At 46.9% G+C, this 20457-nt stretch overlaps 1 protein-coding gene across 1 annotated transcript in view; it reads right to left on the reverse strand.

Moving 5' to 3' along the window:
• LOC146620939 (transmembrane protein 132C) overlaps positions 1 to 20457 on the reverse strand; it is a 192516-nt gene that overhangs the window by 14112 nt on the left and 157947 nt on the right. The gene's annotated exons all lie outside the window — the stretch shown is intronic.

A 20457-nucleotide genomic window follows, 5' to 3' on the forward strand; every position in this document is an offset into this window, starting at 1 on the left:
GAAATTATTCAAAACTGCCTTAAGTGAAAATGTAGTGTTGCATCTATTCTCCCAAACCAAGACAAAAAAAAGAAGAAGAAGAAGCATTCTGTAACTTAAAAATAAGGCTGACTGTTGACAATAGACTAAAACACTAATTCGCAGGTGGCTATCAGGAACAGAGAGGCGAGCAAAGTCACAAACACCAAGGCTGCAGACAGCCACGCAGAAACAGCAGATAACATAGAGACAACGCCTGCTAGAACCGTGGAGAGGAAGGTCACTTCACACGAGATTGTAGGAGTAGGCCACAGAGAAATAATGCAAAACAGTTTTGAGGCAGCCACTTAAACTTACAGTTTTCAAAGGACAAATTAGTTGTAACGTCAGCTTCAGGCCACACAACTGTACACCAATTAACTGCCCCTTTAGAACTAGTACATACAGCAAGTGGCTGCAGGTGCTTTATTAAATGCATATATGACCCGTCGTGTCCAGTAAATTTGCTAGGTAGAGACGCTCTGACAAAACTTAAGATAGCAGTCATGCCATTCTTTTCTGGTATTAAACCTGAGTGCATGCTAAATGACACCCGCCACATCCACTTTCCAGAAACCGACCGAGTATCACAACATTCTGAGATTTAAACAAACTCCAGGCCCAGATCCACCTTATGATCAGCAAGTGTGGAAGCTAGGAGAACAGCATTTGACCTTACAGCACAGGCCGAAATTGTGTAGGTTACGCAGTAACCACAGATAGTAAGATAATAGAAGCAAAACCACTTTCTTCTTCATATTCTGCACAGAGCGCTGAGCTGATAGCTGTGATACGCGAAAGCTAAATACACAAAGACAAACTAATAAACATACATACAGACAGCCAGTATGTTTTCTCTGCTGTGCATCATTTTGCAAAAATTTGGCATAACAGAGGAATGATTACACCAACTGGAAAACCGGTTCAGCATGCCAACCTCTTACAACGCCTACTGACTCTTTCATTACTACAGGCAACAACTTTGCCGACAGAGCAGCAAAATAGGCGGCACAAAAGACAAACATCACATTGATGGCAGTAAACACACATCAGATTCCACTGGATGTGTTGAAAAATGAACAAAAGCAGCAAGCACAGCAGAGCAGGCAAAATGGCTAAAACACGGTGCAGTTCTGACAAACGACTTAATGATGTGTTATGGCAAGCCAGTGTTGCCAAAAATTCCTCCACAAGATGGCGGCATTAGTGACTCATGGCTGTACGCATTTGTCATCGGGGGGAATGACCTGTATTGTCAACTCTCATTTCTACACTATAAATTTTGAAACCTCAGCAAAACAATTTGTCAGAACGTGCATGACGTGTCAAAAATATAATGCTCAGGGAAACCTGAGACCACACAATCCATATGGACTTTATTTAGCTAAAGGAATGCCAAGGGTAAAAATACGCCCTAGTGGTTATAGATGTATTCTCAAAGTGGCCAGAAATCTACCCAGTGAAAAAGGCAGATACAATTTCAGTAGCAAAATGTATGTCTAAGTTGTAGGAAAATAAAGAGATGATTGTAAATAACGAAGAACGTAATGATGTCTATCAAGTGTCTTGCAGATTACAGCCCGGTGTCTGGGTTCTGATCAAGGTGCTCCAAAGGAAAAACTGGAGCGCACCCAGGTGGGAGGGACCACACCAAGTCCTCCTCACTACACCGACCGCTTGCAAAATTGCGGAACGACCATCCTGGATCCATCAGAGTCACTGCAGGCGAGTCAGTGAAGCCATCTAAACACAGCTGACAGCAGGCTTGCCCACTTGTTGTGATCTCGCCCGGTGGAGGGGTCAGCTTTCCTGGCCGGGGGGTCTACTCGCGACAGGAGGGTGTGTCCCGTCGTCATGAGGTGGTGGCTCTTAATAACTGCAGTGGCCCTGACCATGGCCGGGCTCCTCATCTTTGCTTCCGTGAGGGACAACAAGTCACGCAATATGAAGAAAAGGCAGACACTGTATGACAAAGGACAGTACACCAAGTTTCCCCATGGCTACGCCACTAACTTTTGGTGGCAGTTTATGAACACTACAGCTCACTGGAATAATAAAACTGACTGCTATGCATGTACCCATATGCCCCTATCCTCGCAGACGTCTGGCCTGTGGCCGTACAGCATACCTGAAGATCGCAGTTGGTGTCTGTTGGGCCTGGCAACACATCCAGGCTACGGTACTCTTTGGTCCAAGGCCAACTACAGCATCCCAGCAAAAGCAACCTGGAGGTCATCATCACCCACAAATGTGAACTGTTCCGGACAGACCTACCTACTGACCTGGCCCCAAGTCTCAGACCCACTGCCTGATGTAATTCTACTGAACAAGCTGAACGCAGCGCAACTGCCAGTATGTGTGATGAACAATGGATCGCGGGCAGTGGGGGAGCTGCCTACTCACCTATCTACCGGATGCCACTACAAACAAAGACTCAGTACCAGACAGGATGTGCACGGACGGCACCAAGCAGTAAAGGAACCAGAGTTTCGCATCTGAGGAGGAGTGAAATTCTTACAGAGCTTGATCCCCGGCATTGGAGCTGCCGAGGTGCGGGATCATGTGGAGATCAACCGATATGCTCTGCTACGACACATCAACTTGACTAAGACCCTGGGAACCGCCTTAGCAGGAGAACAGCAGGCCATCAGAACGATGGTGCTGCAGAACAGACTGACACTAGACCTGCTAACAGCATCACAAGGAGGAGTTTGCAAGCTGATCGGGGAAACATGTTGCACTTTTATCCCTGATGGATACGAAACTGGAGGAGACATTTATGAAGCTTTGCAGAATTTGACCGCTCTGCAAAAATATGTCACTGACCACACACCTGGAGCAGCTACAGCACAAGGCTGGCTGGACTGGCTGTTCAGCGGTTCATGGCTGGCTGCTGTAGCAAAGCCATTTTTCCTTCTAGGTCTCATCATGATAGCACTGCTCATATTAGTGTTGTGTGTGTTGCCATGCCTAAGAGTAATGATTTCAAAGATGATAACAACTACAATGACTGCTTATGTTGCCGTGCCTCAAGAAGAACAGCATCCCGTTGCAATTCTGTTAGAGGAGAACCTGTAATAGCTGCTAATAAATGACGTGGTGATTAAAAATGACTTGTCAAGTGATCATGCACTGATTAACACATTAGTAGTTTATGCAGGTACAACATAAGGTTTATATTCTTTTTCTTTTATTCTTTTACTTTTTGTAGTTTTAGTTTTATTATTGTTATTTCGTTTATTATGCTTTTCTTTGTTCTTTTATTATTTTATTTGTTTTATTCTTTGGACCACATGATTTACATTCCTGCTTTGCTGACATTTTGAAAATTAAAAATTGCTAAAGATGCTTAATAAATAACCTTTACAGACAATTGTTGTATACATTTAAAATAAGTTAAAACAGGAGGGAATATGTTACAGGAAAAATGATTCTATGTTTCTTTACCTTCTTTTAAATGTACAAAGATGCCCTTTGCCTATGGTTAGATTAGTTTAGAATTATCTTTTTAGACTTTCCCAGTGTAACCCAGATCATTGGTTGAGTATGGGATTTCTGATTATTTGTGGTCACTGAACGCACCACTGTGCCGTGCGCATAGCCACTCTCTAGTCCAGCTACAGAGTTTTTCCTTCCGTTCATCCGATGAGGCGCATGCTGCTCTCGTGCCCTCTACGAGCTGGAAATTCGGGAAAAAGTCTTGTAGCAGTTACAAACGTGAAGCGGAGCTGAGTCCGACAGCATTCGCCATTACACGAACTCCTCTGGCTGGTTTGTTTGCCCTTTTGGTGCCCTGGATCCTACTGGATGAACTGCCTTGTGGAAGTCCTCATCTGATGACTCTGCCGAACCGTCCTGGCAAATAGATGGTCGTTGCTGCTTGCTGGATGCTATTATTGGATGCTACACCGTTCCAACAGAGCGGTAGGAACAATTCAAAGGGCCCCAACGATGCGCTTTATTTTTCCCTGAGCTCAGGTGATTTTCTTTTGGCCAAAGGACCTTAAAGGATACATATTTGTTTTTATTTATTTATTTTATTTTTCTTATGACACTGAGTGGAAAGACACTACAAAAAAAAAAAGGGGTTTATTATTTAAAATTGTGTCTAATAAATGTGTTTATGTTAAGTAAGTGTGGTGTCCATTGTGTGCTGGAAGCCTTATTGTTCCTGTGGTGGAGCAGCTACTACCAATCTCCTTTACGAAACTAGCCTCTGACAGGATACAGGTATTTGGGATACATTTGATTTCTTGTAACCTATTTTTAGAGAAACTGTGATTCTGGGTTAAACATCGGGGTGAAATTGATGACACCGACACCTAGTGAACTGCCCAAGGTCAACAGTCCTGATTTCCACGCATTAAAGGTTTGGCGTAAGTACAGATTGCGTTACAAGTGGCGAGCCAGCCAGGAGATTGGTGAAAAGTAGCACCTTGACTTTCCAGCTCACAACACCTACCTCTTTTCCTTGACCCTATTGTGTTGGACATGGATCTTTGCAGACGTTTTGATGTAGATGGCCAGTGCTCACTTTTTGTGACTGGCGTTGAAGGGATTTACACAGATGATGACATTGCTAGTGTTTTTTCAGTAAATGGTAAAGTTTCTCGGATAGTTCGAATTCCAGATGAATCAAACCAGCCAGAGGGTAGAGTCCTGATACAATATTTGTCCGATCAAGCCATTTCCAAGATCAACCCCCAGATCTTAGGCGACTTGCCGAGCCCCAAGGATCCTGCTATCGGTTGGTCTGTCAAAACCATTCGAGATGTTGCTCAGGAAGAGGTAGGCAAGGAGTTAGCTCGTAGATATTTAGAAGAACTGAAGGCTGTTGGAGATAGTGGTAAAGCAGGTTTCTTGAGTGTTATTCAGAGTGAGGTCAAAGAAGTTCGACATAACTCTGAGATTCCTGACACACAGCCACACACAGCTCAGGATGGTGACACATCCCTCCATGACATTGTAGCTAGTGATCATGATGAACCTAATCACTACACACAGACCCACAATGCACCTGATAGTGCTGTGGTGAACCCTGTTAATATCGACCGCAGTCTCCTTAACCCACCTCAGATTCAAAAAGTTGTCGTTGAGCACATTATCAGAAATGACTCAACAGCCCCGTGGTCTACACAAACCAGACTGCGCACCTTTTCTGGCCGTGCTCCTAGGCCCAATGGTGAGGTAGACTATGAAACATGGCGCACACAAGTGGACCTTCTTGTCAGTGATTGCTCTCTTAGTGATGTGCAAAAGGTTAGCAAACTTTCAAGTATTTTCCTAAGTCCAGCAGCCGATGTTGTTAAGTTGCTTGGTGTGAGTTCACCACCCAGGGCTTATGTTAGGCAGCTCGATTCCGCTTTCAGTGTTGTAGAGGACGGAGAAGAGTTATTTGCAACCTTTCTCAGCTCCAACCAGAATAGCGGAGAAAAGCCCTCAGCATATTTGAACAGACTCCATAGCCTCCTTACTCGAGCTATTTCTAGAGGGGGAGTCTCTGTCGAAACTTTGAGCGAACACCTACTCAGACAGTTTATTAGAGGCTGCTGGGACCAGAGTCTCATTATAGCTCTCCAACTAGAAAACAAAAAGAACAGTCCACCAACATTCCCAGATCTACTCCTTATGTTGAGGACCGAGGAAGGTCGTAGATCTGCAAAGCTAGACAGGATGAAAAAACATCTGGGTGCTACAAAAGCAGCTGTACATGCCCACTCCATTTTTGATGTACCCTCCTATGATGATGAGCCCGTTCCAACACAGACTGCAAAGCAGAGCGAAGCATCTAAGCTTGAGAGGAGAATGGATGAGCTTTCAAAGCAGGTAGAGAAACTGAGTCAAAGGTCCAAGAATTCTCCTTTTGACAGTGAGCTTAGTGCAGCGTTAAAACAGAGGCAAGAAGAAACTGTTAAACTTGAAAGCAAAATAGATGAGTTGTCTAAACAACTCAGAGAGCTCACTCAGAACCAAAAATGTCCTAAAGAGAATAATAGTGGCAAAGACTTCCTTGCGGCAAGAAATAGCAGTGCCAGGAGACCAGTTAAGGTTCCCTCTATGCCAAAAGCATGGTTCTGCTTTAGATGTGGTGAAGATAACCACATTGCCGCTCGATGCCCAAATGAACCCAACCAGGCACTAGTCCGCCAGAAGAATGCTGAGTTAAAGGAAAAGCAAGGAAGGTTCCAAGCCCAACAGGTTACTGAGCCTTTTGCTTTAAACTTGTAGCGGCTCCTGCTGTGGGACGTCCAGGAGCTGAGACCAGCATTAGTCCCGCCTCAAGTGACCAAAGAATTGGTGTTCAGAGCAAAATAAAGACCCAGACAACGGTTCAAGATTTCAGTTCCCAATCCCGCTTGCCACCCGGTCTGATAGGTCCTCGTTGTTCAGCTTCTGTTTTGGTTGAGGGTGTGCAATGCAACTCTATCATGGATAGTGGTTCACAAGTCACTACAATCTCCGAATCATTTCACAAGGATAAGCTGGCACATCTCCCCATTCAGCCCATTCAAGCATTGCTTGAGATTGAGGGTGCAGGTGGACAGCACGTTCCCTACCTTGGTTATGTTGAGACCCACATCACTTTTCCTCACAACATTACAGGCAAAGAGGAAGAGTTGGTTGTTTTGGCTCTTGTTGTGCCTGAGTGCCATTTTAACAGCAGAATACCAGTTTTGATTGGTACCAATGCACTGTTAAGACTCCATGATAAGTTATCTGAACGTGACGGTCCAGATTTCCTTCACAGACTGTGTTCCAGAGATGTAGCACTGGTTCTCCAGCACTTGGCTAAACAAATGGATGATTGCCACATACACCCAGTGAGGTTGCACGGGAAAGTACCAGTCACCATCCCTGCCAACCACAAGTGCTGTTTAATGGGCGATGTTAGGCTGAGAAAGAACACTCCTAACGTAAGTTTCGTCCTTGAACCGAATGAACACGACAAGTTACCTGGTGGTTTATTTCTTGAAACTGCTTTGATAGACATCCCTTACAAAGCTAAGAGTAAGGTTCCAGTCGTCTTGCAGAACTTGAGTGGGCATAGTATTGTATTGCAACCAGGAAGTACAGTTGCCCAGGTATGTGTAGCCCAGCACATTTCACCCCTGGTGCCTGTTTCAAATGCTTCTTCTCATGACAAGTTTGATGGAGAGAAGCTTAAGTTTAATCTTGATGAGTCACCCATCTCTGAAGAATGGAAAGAGCGCATCACCACCAAGCTCAAGTCTATTTCAGAAGTGTTTGCGGTTGATGATCTGTCTTATGGTCACACCACTGTGGTAAAACACCACATTCGGCTGAACGATGACACGCCGTTTAAGGAACGGTCGAGGCCCATCCATCCAAGTGACAGAGAAGCTGTCAAGCAACACCTCAAAGAACTGCTTAATGCAGGGGTTATTAGGGAGTCAGAGAGCCCCTACGCATCTCCAATAGTAGTTGTGCGTAAAAAGGATGGTTCAATCAGGTTGTGCGTTGATTACCGCAAGTTGAACGCACGGACCATTAGGGATGCTTATGCCCTCCCAAACATTGAGGAGACCTTCACGGCCCTTAGTGGTGCCAAGTGGTTCTCGGTCATGGACCTCAAATCAGGCTATTATCAGGTTGAGATGGCCGAGGAAGATAAAGCTAAAACTGCTTTTGTCTGTCCTCTTGGGTTTTACGAGTTTAATCGCCTGCCTCAGGGCGTTACAAATGCCCCAAGTACGTTTCAACGACTGATGGAGAAGTGTGTTGGGGGTTTGAACTTGAGTGAGGTACTTGTGTTTTTGGATGATCTGATTGTGTTTTCAGACACCCTGGAGGAACATGAGGTGAGACTCATGAGGGTGCTGAACTGGTTGAGGGACTTTGGGTTGAAGCTGTCCCCAGAAAAATGTCATTTCTTTAGGCCCTCGGTGAAGTACCTTGGCCATGTGGTTGATGCCCAAGGAGTTCACACAGATCCTGATAAGATCTCAGCTTTGAAAACATGGCCTCGTCCTACAAACAAGAGAGAGTTAAAATGTTTCCTAGGCTTTGCCGGTTATTACCGGAGATTCATTGATGGATACTCAAAGATCGCAAAGCCTTTAAATAGTCTCACGGCTGGTTACTACTCACCCAAAAAGAGGGGTAAAGTGTATCTTGGAGAACATTTCAAACAACCATCAAACATTAACTTACCTTTTGGAGAGGAGTGGACACCTGAATGTGAAAATGCGTTTAAGACTTTGATTGAGAGACTGACATCGGCACCTGTCCTTGCTTTTGCCAACCCACAGCTACCATATGTCCTGCACACTGATGCCAGTCGTGAAGGCTTGGGTGCAGCGCTCTACCAAGAGCAGGACGGGAAGCTGAGAGCTGTGGCTTATGCAAGCAGAGGACTTTCCAAAAGTGAGAGAAACTATCCCACTCACAAGCTTGAATTTCTAGCTTTGAAGTGGGCAGTTTGTGAGAAGTTTAACAGCTACCTTTATGGCGCTAACTTCACCATTGTGACGGATAACAATCCTCTCACGTATGTACTGACATCTGCAAAGTTAGATGCTGCTGGTCATCGCTGGTTAGCTGCGCTGTCTACTTATCAGTTCACCGTTAAGTACAGGGCCGGTCATGCCAATCGCGATGCAGACGGGCTGTCCCGACGACCACAAGCTCCTCCTTTTGAAGATGAGGATTTCATCAAAGAAAGGGAGAGAGTTGATGACATGAAAAACCGTCTTCTAGAGGTGAGCAACGAGATGAGTCACGAGGTGGTATCTGCCTTATGTCAACGCCATCTTGTGGTGTCAAAGATCGAGCACTGTTCAAATCTAGAACAACCCTTGGCTGTAGAGTCTCTTGCTGTTGATCCCTCAACAGTTGCGGATGTATTTGGAGAAGACACATTACCATCTATGACAAGCTCTGACTGGTATAAAGCTCAGAGGGATGACCCGGTTGTCTCACGTGTCATTACCTTCGTTGAAAGAGCTCAAAAGCCCAGCTTCAGAGAAACAAACCTTGAAGTTCCTGATGTTAGGCTCCTTCTCAAGGAGTGGAGAAGACTCGAAATGAGAGATGGAGTATTGTACAGGAAATGGACAAATAGAGACAACACTGTATGGCAGTTAGTCCTACCTGAACAGTTCAGAGGGAAAGCGTTGCGTGGAGTGCATGATGAAGTTGGTCATCTTGGTTTTGAACGAGCACTGCATCTTGCCCGTTCCAGATTCTATTGGCCAATGATGACAAAGTCTGTAGAAGAGAAGTGCAGACAGTGTCCACGCTGTGTCAGGTGGAAAGCAGTGCCTCAGAAGGCAGCGCCTCTTGAAAATATTATAGCAACTTACCCGCTTGAACTCGTCTGTATGGACTATTTGTCAGTTGAGCCAGACAACAGAGACACCCGGAACATATTAGTTATCACTGACCATTTTACGAAGTTTGCTGTGGCAGTGCCAACTAAAGATCAGAAGTCCAGGACCATTGCAAAAGCTCTGTGGGAGAACTTCATAGTTCATTATGGGTTTCCCAGTCGTCTACTCAGTGATCAGGGTAGAGACTTTGAATCTCACACAATCAAAGAGCTATGTGCGTTGGTAGGAGCAGACAAAATCCGCACTACACCTTATCATCCTCGCGGAAACCCGGTGGAAAGGTTTAACCGGACGCTTCTTGATATGTTGGGTACGTTGGAAGAGGAAGACAAATCTCACTGGAGGGACTTTGTTAAACCCTTAGTTCATGCGTATAACTGCACGAGGAACGACACAACTGGTTTCTCTCCTTATGAACTGATGTTTGGCAGACAACCCCGACTACCCATTGATTTAGTCTTAGGTATCCAACCTGAAAATGCCAACCATAAGTCTCATTCAGAGTATGTGAACAACCTTCGTCAACGTCTGGAGGAGAGCTACACCCTAGCTGCAAAAAACTCCCAGAAGATCGGAGAAAGGAATAAAGTTAGGTTTGACAAGAGGATTAGAGTGGCCGAGCTCTGTGCAGGTGACAGGGTTTTGGTTAGGAACATGAGTATCAGAGGTAAACACAAAATCTCAGACAGGTGGGAACAGAAAGTACATGTTGTGGTTAAACGAATCAATGATGGCCCTGTCTATGTTGTGGAACCCGAGTTGGGAGACGGACCAAAACGCACCTTACACAGGGATCTCCTTCTACCGTGTGGGTTCTTACCTGTGGAAGAAATAGCAGGGAGCAGATCTCATGGGTCCTCTAAAGGGAAGAAACTGAGAAACAAAGCCGAAAGAGAAGTACAATCTTCTGATAACCCTGATGGTCAGGAAGATGAGGTATACAGTGATGAGGACGAAGTGTATCCAGCTTTTGTGGTTCCAGAAATAATAACCAGAGGTCCTTTTATCCAGACTGAAAGGCAGGTTATCACACCTCAGCTGTCCACTGGGGATGTGCATTCTAGGTTGCCCCGTGCAGAGCCACAAGACGAGTCACACGCACGAGAAACACCCAGTCATGTTTCTGAACCTGAGCCTTTGTTACACTCAGAAAGCAATGAGGTGACCACATCTCCCATTCCATCTGATGAAGGTCCAGGTTGGGTTGTTATTGACATTCCTGAACAAACAGAACCTGTTGAAATGAATCAAGAAAGCAGCGACACTGCTGAGCAGAGTTCAGAGCCAGAGACAGTAGAGTTGCGGCGTTCTGGGAGAGAGAGACGCCAACCTCGTAAACTAACTTATGATGAGTTAGGTGAGCCTTTAATTTTGGCTCTCAGTTCCTTTTTGTCAGAGTTTCGCAATTGTATTCTCTCAGAGCACTTTCCTTCACACACCTGTTAAGTCAAGTGTGCATGCAGAGACTCATGCACTTTAGAGGGGGAGAGTGTAACCCAGATCATTGGTTGAGTATGGGATTTCTGATTATTTGTGGTCACTGAACGCACCACTGTGCCGTGCGCATAGCCACTCTCTAGTCCAGCTACAGAGTTTTTCCTTCCGTTCATCCGATGAGGCGCATGCTGCTCTCGTGCCCTCTACGAGCTGGAAATTCGGGAAAAAGTCTTGTAGCAGTTACAAACGTGAAGCGGAGCTGAGTCCGACAGCATTCGCCATTACACGAACTCCTCTGGCTGGTTTGTTTGCCCTTTTGGTGCCCTGGATCCTACTGGATGAACTGCCTTGTGGAAGTCCTCATCTGATGACTCTGCCGAACCGTCCTGGCAAATAGATGGTCGTTGCTGCTTGCTGGATGCTATTATTGGATGCTACACCGTTCCAACAGAGCGGTAGGAACAATTCAAAGGGCCCCAACGATGCGCTTTATTTTTCCCTGAGCTCAGGTGATTTTCTTTTGGCCAAAGGACCTTAAAGGATACATATTTGTTTTTATTTATTTATTTTATTTTTCTTATGACACTGAGTGGAAAGACACTACAAAAAAAAAAGGGGTTTATTATTTAAAATTGTGTCTAATAAATGTGTTTATGTTAAGTAAGTGTGGTGTCCATTGTGTGCTGGAAGCCTTATTGTTCCTGTGGTGGAGCAGCTACTACCAATCTCCTTTACGAAACTAGCCTCTGACAGGATACAGGTATTTGGGATACATTTGATTTCTTGTAACCTATTTTTAGAGAAACTGTGATTCTGGGTTAAACATCGGGGTGAAATTGATGACACCGACACCTAGTGAACTGCCCAAGGTCAACAGTCCTGATTTCCACGCATTAAAGGTTTGGCGTAAGTACAGATTGCGTTACACCAGCAAAGACATCTTGTTTCTGGGACATATTGTTTTAGATTGTTTTATCTCTCACAGCTTTCTCCCAGCTCTCTGCTGACGAGACTAGCGCCACATATGGAGTTGTTTATTTTATCTGTTTTGTATTTTCTTATCCTGTTCTCACTGTCTTTCCTATAAAAAGTGCCCAGCCTCTGTACACGTTGTGAGTTGTTCTTGGCAGCTCACCCGTGTACACGTTTGATAAAGAAAGTAACTTTGTCTCATTGTGTCTTTATTTCTCCTGGGTCTTTTACAGAGTTTTCCCCCAACACCGTACAATTCTTCAATTTTTCTATACATATTCTGTGCATTGTTACCTGTATATACAAACTTCGGTTGCTTATGTTTATGGGACCACCTTGTGTCTTCCTTTTATATTTTATTTTCCCTTGCTGTAAGAGCTCTGTAACACCAAAATTTCTCATCCGTGGGATAATAAAGGTTTATTCTATTCTATTCTATTCTGTTCTATTAACTTGAAGAATCACATTAAAGTTATGGTTATCTCACTGTCATGTCAGGTATGTCCTGAAACAACTGCATTATACTGCTCACACAACATGGATGCTTTGCGAGCATCTGCACAGACAGCATGTTTACAACAAAGCGAGCGAAGAACCCAGGGTGAGTGTATGCAGAGCCCAGCCCAGCAGCCGGGGCCTGCGCTTCAGCGGGTAACAAAGGCAGTAATGAGCCTCCATTTCTACCAGTACATGTTCCTACAGCAGAATCACAGTGGAGATCTCTTTAAAGTCTATTTGGGTTGATTTTAAACATTTCTTTGTGTTGTTAGGTTTGTGTTCATATCAAAACTTCAATTTAATTTAATTAAATTTTATATAGCGCCATATCACAAAAACAGTTGTCTCAGGGTGCAAACACAAAAACAAAGATTTCTTATGTGTCCTCATTAAATGTCAGCGTGTGGGACATAAGCTCAAGGTCTGTATTATCAGCTGCTAATGATGTGACAGTGATTTCAGACCTTGTTATGGAGTAATATAAAAGTAATGCAAGGAGCTTTAAAACGAAATGTAATACATTACTACATGTCTTTACTATTTTTTGAAGTTAGTTGTTATATTTGTCTTTTATGTGAATTCCAGGCTTTGTTAACGGGTTCTTGGAGATTGCAAAATAAGTGCCTAAAAAGCACTTTGGGTGACTGTCAGCTGTTTTGAAAATGCGCTATATAAATAATTCACTTGATTTGGCTTTTTTTTTTAATTTGAATAATGTCTCCAACACTGCTGAAAGTCTGGTGACCTGTCCAGGATACACCCTGCCATTCGCACAGTGACAGCTGAAAACTAGTAAACTAGTTTCAGGTGATGGGCTAGACTTAAAAAAAAGAAAGACAGAAAAAAAAAAGATTGTCTGGTTCAGGAACACTACGCCCCACCTTAAAACTAAGGTTGTGGTAGAGCAGGGTTGGGCAACTCCAGGCCTCGAGGGCCGGTGTCCCTGCAGGTTCTAGATGTGTCCTTGAACCAACACAGCTGATTTAAATGGCTAAATTAGCTCCTGCAGTTCTCCAGAGCCCTGGTACAAAATAATCATGTGATTCAGGTGTGTTGACCCAAGGTGAGAGGTAGAGGCTTTTTGGAAACACTGTTTAGCCTGGCGTTAGCACATGGCATTGGAAACTAGAGGGGCATGATCTGAATCTGAGTAGTGTTTTTGTCACGGCCTGCGGGATCGGCAAGGCACTGATCAGCATCTCTCTCCCCCTCCCCTGTTTTGCCGGGGCGGAACTCATGGCGGGTTCACGCCCTCGGTCCACGCCCTCCCGGATCATGCACACCTGGGCCTCATCAGACCAGCTGGTATATCAGAAGGAGGAGATCAGCTGTTCAACGCTGGATTGTTGTGAAGACTCTAGTCAGTACACGTTGAGCCCTAGTTTCCCACTCTTCCGTCTCAGAAAGTTAACATTTGTCTCTCTGTTCTAGATTCCCCGGACCCGTCCCCGTGTTTCCCCGTGTGGAGTGTGTAAGAGGTGACTGGTCACTAGCGGAGAGAGGCTGGCGTGAGCGCGTGTGTGATTCCCTTGTTTTCCCTGGAGCCCTGGAACCCTGCCTCTCACATCTTGTGTATAGCACTGTCCTCGCACTGTCTGTAAATACACTTGGTGAAGACTTTGTGAATAAACCGTCTCTGTTAAAACACAACTCCGGAGTCCTGCGAGTGGCTCCTCAGAGCAACCCGTGACGGTAACAATCCAGCCATACTATGGATCCAGCGGACTCAGCTCTGCAACCCACCCCTCCTCCAGAAGCCGTGTTGGAGCGACACGAGCAGATGCTACAACACATTAACCATCAGTTGCTCGCACTCACTCAGGCTCTCGCTCAGCACATTCCGCTGCCAGGTCCCGCTATGCCCCCCTCGTCTGCTCCCGCACAGCCGCCAGCCCCGGAACTCTCCACGCCACCAGCCCCCGCTTCCCGGAACGAGCTTTACCGTCACCGGAGCCATTCGCTGGTGAGTTCCACAAGTGTGCTGGTTTCCTAACACAGATTACGTTGCAGTTTAGGCAGCTGCGGCGAACGTATGAGAGTGATGGAGCTAAGATAGCCTTTTTCGTTCAGTTACTCCGCGGTCAAGCCTTGAACTGGGCTCAAGCTGTGTTACGAACTAGCCCGGAGATTACCTATGCTGATTTTCTCTCGAAGTTCAAAAGTGTGTTCGAAAGGGGCACCGGAGCTGAGGCAGCGGGCCACCGTTTGCTGAACTTAAAACAAGGAAGACGGTGTATGGCGGACTTCTCTGTGGAGTTTTGGACACTGGCTGAGGAGACTGGATGGGGGCAGCCTGCGCTGATAAGTACCTTATTGAACAATGTTTGTGATGAACTTAAGGGCGAACTGTTAATGAGGGAGCTGCCCAAGACTCTGTCGGAAGTGATCACCTTATGTGTTAAGGTTGATGAACATTTGAGGGCGCGTCGCCGCGCCAGCAACTACAGTTCCCAGAGGCCTCTGGGGCGAGCGGAGTCAGCTTCCGGCGGAAGCGGAGGTAGCGATCGGGAAGTGGACCGCGGCGACGAGCAGGAGCAACCCATGCAGATCGGACGCTCCCAAGTCTCCCCGGAGGAGAGGGCACGCAGATGGCAGTCCGGTGAGTGCTTTTACTGCGGCCGCAAGGGCCATCACGCCAAGGTCTGTCCTGCTCGGCCAAAAGACCCCGCCCGCCGGTAGAAAGGAGGAAACGGGTGGGCGAGGTCTCCTTCTCACATTCTCCTCCACGCTTCATGCTAGCCGCTAAAGTGACTGTCCACTCTGCCTCTCACTCTCTTCAGGCGCTGATTGACTCTGGGGCGGAGCAGAGCTTCATGGATGCTTCCCTGGCTCTCAAACTTAAGATTTACACACGGGCATTACCCCACTTGTTGCGGGTCACCGCTTTAAACGGTCAACGTCTTCCCGACGTAACAAATGTTACAGAACCCGTGTCCCTAACGCTGTCTGGGAATCACACTGAACTGTTGCAGTTTTACGTCTTTGAAGCCCCTCTCACGCCCCTGGTGCTAGGATTTCCATGGTTACGCCAGCATAACCCCGTGCTCGACTGGAAGGAGGAGAGGGTTCAGGAGTGGGGGGAGGAGTGTCACATGACCTGTTTGACAGCAGCTACTCCCGTTACAGCAGCTAACCCACTACCACACGAGCCCCCTGACCTTTCAGCTATCCCGTCAGAGTATCATGATCTCAAGCAAGTATTTTGTAAGGACCGAGCCCGCTCTCTTCCTCCTCATCGCCCGTACGACTGCAGTATTGATTTGCTCCCGGGTGCACCTCTTCCCACTAGTCGCTTATACAGTCTCTCTCAACCTGAACGTGAATGCATGGAGAAGTATATTAATGAATCCTTGGCTGATGGACTGATTCGCCCCTCTTCATCCCCTGTGGCTGCCGGGTTCTTTTTCGTCACTAAGAAGGATAAAAGCCTTCGGCCATGTATTGATTTCCGGGGCCTCAATAACATTACTATTAAGATTAAATACCCTCTACCACTCTTATCCTCCGCCTTTGAACTCCTGCAGGGGGCGACCGTTTTTACTAAGCTCGATCTGCGGAATGCTTACCACTTAGTCAGGATGAGAGAGGGTGACGAGTGGAAAACGGCCTTCAACACGCACCTGGGCCATTTTGAATACTTGGTCATGCCGTTTGGACTGACTAATGCTCCAGCTGTCTTTCAGGGTCTAGTCAATGATGTTCTCTGAGATTTCATCGATCGTTTTGTGTTTGTGTACCTTGACGACATCCTCATCTTCTCCCACTCTCTCTCGGATCATGTACACCACGTCAGACAAGTCCTGCAACGCCTCCTGGAGAATCGGCTGTTTGTTAAAGGGGAGAAGTGCGAGTTTCATGTGAGTACTGTGTCATTTTTGGGCTACATCATCGAACAGGGCGATTTAAGAACCGACCCAGCTAAGGTACTTAGCTGGGTCGGTTCTTAAATCGCCCTGCAGTCTTAGACTGGCCCACTCCGCCTAACCGTAAGCAGCTTCAACGGTTCCTCGGTTTTGCAAACTTTTATCGGAGGTTCATTCGTGACTACAGCAAGATTGCTTTGCCACTAACCCGTTTAACTTCCCCTAAGGTACCCTTCTGCTGGGATGATCTGGCTCAGGAGGCTTTCTCCCAACTAAAGAAACGCTTCGCGTCGGCGCCCATCCTCCGGCAACCGGATCTCAAGCGGCAGTTCATCGTGGAGGTGGACGCCTCGGATGTAGGGGTCGGAGCAGTTCTCTCCCAGCAACTAGAGGGTAAGCTCCACCCTTGTGCTTACTTCTCCCGTCGTCTCTCTCCTGCAGAGCAGAACTACGACATCGGGGACAGGGAGCTGTTGGCAATCAAACTCGCCCTGGAGGAGTGGCGCCTCTGGCTAGAGGGCGCAACAGAACCCTTTGTGGTATGGACTGACCACAGGAACCTCGAATACATCCGGTCGGCTAAGCGACTAAACGCCCGACAAGCCAGGTGGGCTCTGTTCTTTACCAGATTCTGCTTCACCATCACCTACAGGCCCGGCTCCCAGAACGTGAAACCCGATGCCCTTTCCCGCCAATTCACCGCCTCAGAGGACCCCACCCGTGAGGCTCCCATTCTCCCTCCCACATGCGTTATCGGAGCCCTGTCGTGGGAGATCGAGTCCGCCATACGGGAGGCCCAGCGGGCAGAACCAGATCCGGGGACTGGTCCACTGGGATTGCTCTTTGTTCCCACGTCCGTTCGCTCACGAGTGCTGCAATGGGCCCACGGCGGAAAACTCACCTGTCATCCGGGCATTCATCGCACCGTCACCTTCATCAAGCGGTTCGCCTGGTGGCCTACACTGGCCAAGGACGTCCAAGAATTCATCGCCGCCTGTCCAACCTGTGCCCAGAATAAACCTGTCAACCAGCCCGCTGCTGGCCTACTTCATCCCTTACCTACGCCAAGCCGCCCCTGGTCCCACATTGCGGTTGACTTTGTCACTGGTCTTCCGCCGTCATCAGGTAACACAGTCATCCTCACCATTGTCGACCGTTTTTCTAAAGCTGCCCACTTTGTTGCTCTCCCCAAGCTCCCCACTGCCCTGGAGACCGCCCGGCTTCTGTCGACTCATGTATTTCGCCTCCACGGGATCCCCGCTGAAGTGGTCTCGGACCGAGGCCCACAGTTCACGTCGCGTGTTTGGAGGGAGTTCTGCACCTCCTTAGGGGCCCAGGTCAGTCTCTCATCAGGTTTTCATCCACAGACCTGCGAGTGGATCCTCAGAGCAACCCGTGACAGTTTTGCTATTAAATGTCTGTGCTAATCACTGGTTTTGCATTATGAATAACACTTTTAAGCTTAATTACACTTGGCACCAGCTAAGTCTAATTAGGGGATCGATTTTGTAATCATGTCGTCAGCTTTGCATGAGTCCTAAGACTCCTGGGTGAGCAGAGTAGCTCAGCACTCAAACGATCGCCCCCCCCAGGTGGTCGGGGAGGATTCTGGGTAGACCTGGCACACCTGGTTTTGGATGCCTACTGCAGCACCAACCATTGGTGTCTCAGTGCTCAGTTAAGTGCAAACTGACAGGTATGAGTTTACAAGTCAGAGGTCACAGTTCTGTCCCCGAAAGATATGGTTTGCTTGCTCCAGATTGAGTATGAGTTGCTGCTTCAAGTGGAGAACAGCTTTAGCGTGTTCAGAGTGAGAGAAAAGTGGAGCGTGAGATACACTCAGAGTCATTCAGCATCTAGAGACGTACTGAACTGGTCCCTTGTGTCATGGTCCGCGGCCCGGCGTCTGAGGTGCTGATGGGATGCCCACTCCCGTGGGCGTGGCCGCTGACTCCACACCTGCATCCCATCCCAGGCGATCACCAGGTGGACCATTTAATCCTGCCCAGCCTGCTGCTCCACGCCAGTCCGTAATCGTCCTTCAGCGATCACTGCTCGGCGTGTTTTGAGTCACCAGCCTGTCCACCTGCCTGTCCAGAATTTGGATCACGATCAACCCCAGCCGCCTCGCCCTTTCTGGAGCTTCTCCCCACGGACCCTCACCCCTCCCTCCGGTTCCCTTGGCCCCGCTATCATCGTAAGACGCGTACACTACCTCCCCTCGTATGCTGCCGGTTTACCCGCACCCCAATAATCCTTTTTTCTTTTTCTGTTTCAGCCTCCCACGGTCCCGCTTTCGGCGTTTCCTGCGCGATTCTTCTCCCGGTCCCTCGGTTTCTCTGGTTCCGTGCGTTTTCTCCCTTCTACTCTCCCGGGACACTCTCAGTTATAATAAAGTTTATTTTTTCTCTCGTACCGCTGTGTGTGTGTTCTGCTCCTGGGTCCAGCTTGTGTGTTGAACTTCGGTTCTTGACACCTTGTACATTGTGAGGTTACACTACTCGTAACAATACTCTTACGTTACTTCAGAAATGACCTGAAATGCACCGTCACATAATTGCCAGTTGACTATATAAACCTTAGGCTACTGTTCCACACACCATCACAAATCAGCAACACAAAGCAAAGATGGAAACCAGCTCAAAGAGACAAAGAGGTAGAAATGAAACTTGAAATACTACAAGCCTGACTCCTCATCCCTGCCTTTATTACCTGTTCAAGTCCAGGCCCATAGTAACAATCGCCATATTATTTTTCCAATGCAGTAATTGAAAGTTTCTCATCAATAACTGCGTTTTTTGAATCATTTTGAGTGTAAACGCTTGAAATTCACAGCCAATGAATTGACAAATAGCTCTGATGTTCGAGAGCATGCGCTGACATAGACTGAACCGGCATGTAATTGTTACACCTAATAAATGTGATTATTAGTTAGGTGTAACACATTCAGGAGTAAACAAGCTGATGGTGAAGTCTGACCATTTTAGCCTCGGCATAAATCTTATATGCCAATACTTGTGCAACCATCTCAAAATCTAATCTAAGGTTAATCTAATAAACAAATCACACTCAGTGCTGAGAACAACCCGCTTCACAAAGCAATTTTTCTTTCTGCTCCGTTCGCTTTCAAGCCCAGCTCTGACTTCAGAGGAGGTGCTGCATATTAATGCGTGTGCCATGCTTATTTTTGTTGTGCCTGTGGATCATGTGCTGCGTTTGTGTTGGCATTCAACTACTACAGTGACACGATGAAGGTCGTTATAGCAGGAATGTTGTTTCTATATGAAAGAACACTGGTGGATATTTTTCGAATTTGAATGCTGCAGGCATGTCAGTACAGCTATTTGTTTTACAGCAGCAAGAAAACACTCGGTATGCACTCTATAGGATAACTGAGGGCCGCTTTTTCTTTTCTTTTTGAATATTAAATGATCACCTTGATTAAACAAGTAAAATCTCAACATACATATCCTGAGAGAAGCGGTAAAGGATGGTGGATGCTCGAGTGCTACGCCTACACTTAGGTTTGCTGTCTGCAAAGGCTTATCTTGTCTGTGCTTTGACAGGGCTTAGGGAGGGAAGAGGTGAGCCATACAGGCAGTGTCAGTCAAAACTGTGTGAGGAGTACATTTGCAGTTCTCCCACTAACAGGCCTAATGTGTCTTTATTTTATTTTTTATATTTCTGTCTCTCTCCTCCCAGCGTGGCCACAACTTGCCAGCTTTCCCGATAGAGGAATGGCGTGCCGCTTGCTATTGTTGCTCGCTGGCTTACTTCTCCGTGTGCTTACGGACCGTGGACCAAAGCTTATTCTCATCAACAGGTATAGTGCTTCTTTGCAAGGTCACGCCTGTTATCCCCCGATAAACAAAGACGTGCCGAAGATGGGGAAAAACAAAGCTCCGGTGCTGGCGTCAACAGTGACAACATGGCTTGGCTGTCTCCGCTGATAAAGGCATAGCAGCACACAGCTGGAAAAGCAACAACCTGGACAAGCCACAGTATTAGTTGAATGCTGTCACTCAAAATAAGAGGGGAGCAGGGATAATTAGAGTAGCCACACTGGTGCATGGGATGACTTAAAGTCTAACTTCAACGCTTTTCCTGAAGTAATTACCGTAGGTGGCTGATAACTGCTCCATCAATTGATGGATTTCAACAGTTGCAGAGTAACACTGCGCAGCAGCGTTAGCAGAGGTGCTGTGTAGTGATGAGGCCCCAGGGGAGAAGTCTGACCTCCAGACAGCTCTAATAATGTTCTTTCCAACTGACAGGCACAAGGCGCAATGGCAGGCCACCCTAAGCCAGTCGTAATGACA

This window comes from Diplotaxodon limnothrissa, linkage group LG12, assembly GCF_057381915.1.
Source record: "Diplotaxodon limnothrissa isolate DT_005_m linkage group LG12, D_limnothrissa_male_GT1.1, whole genome shotgun sequence".
NCBI classification, from domain to species: domain Eukaryota; kingdom Metazoa; phylum Chordata; class Actinopteri; order Cichliformes; family Cichlidae; genus Diplotaxodon; species Diplotaxodon limnothrissa.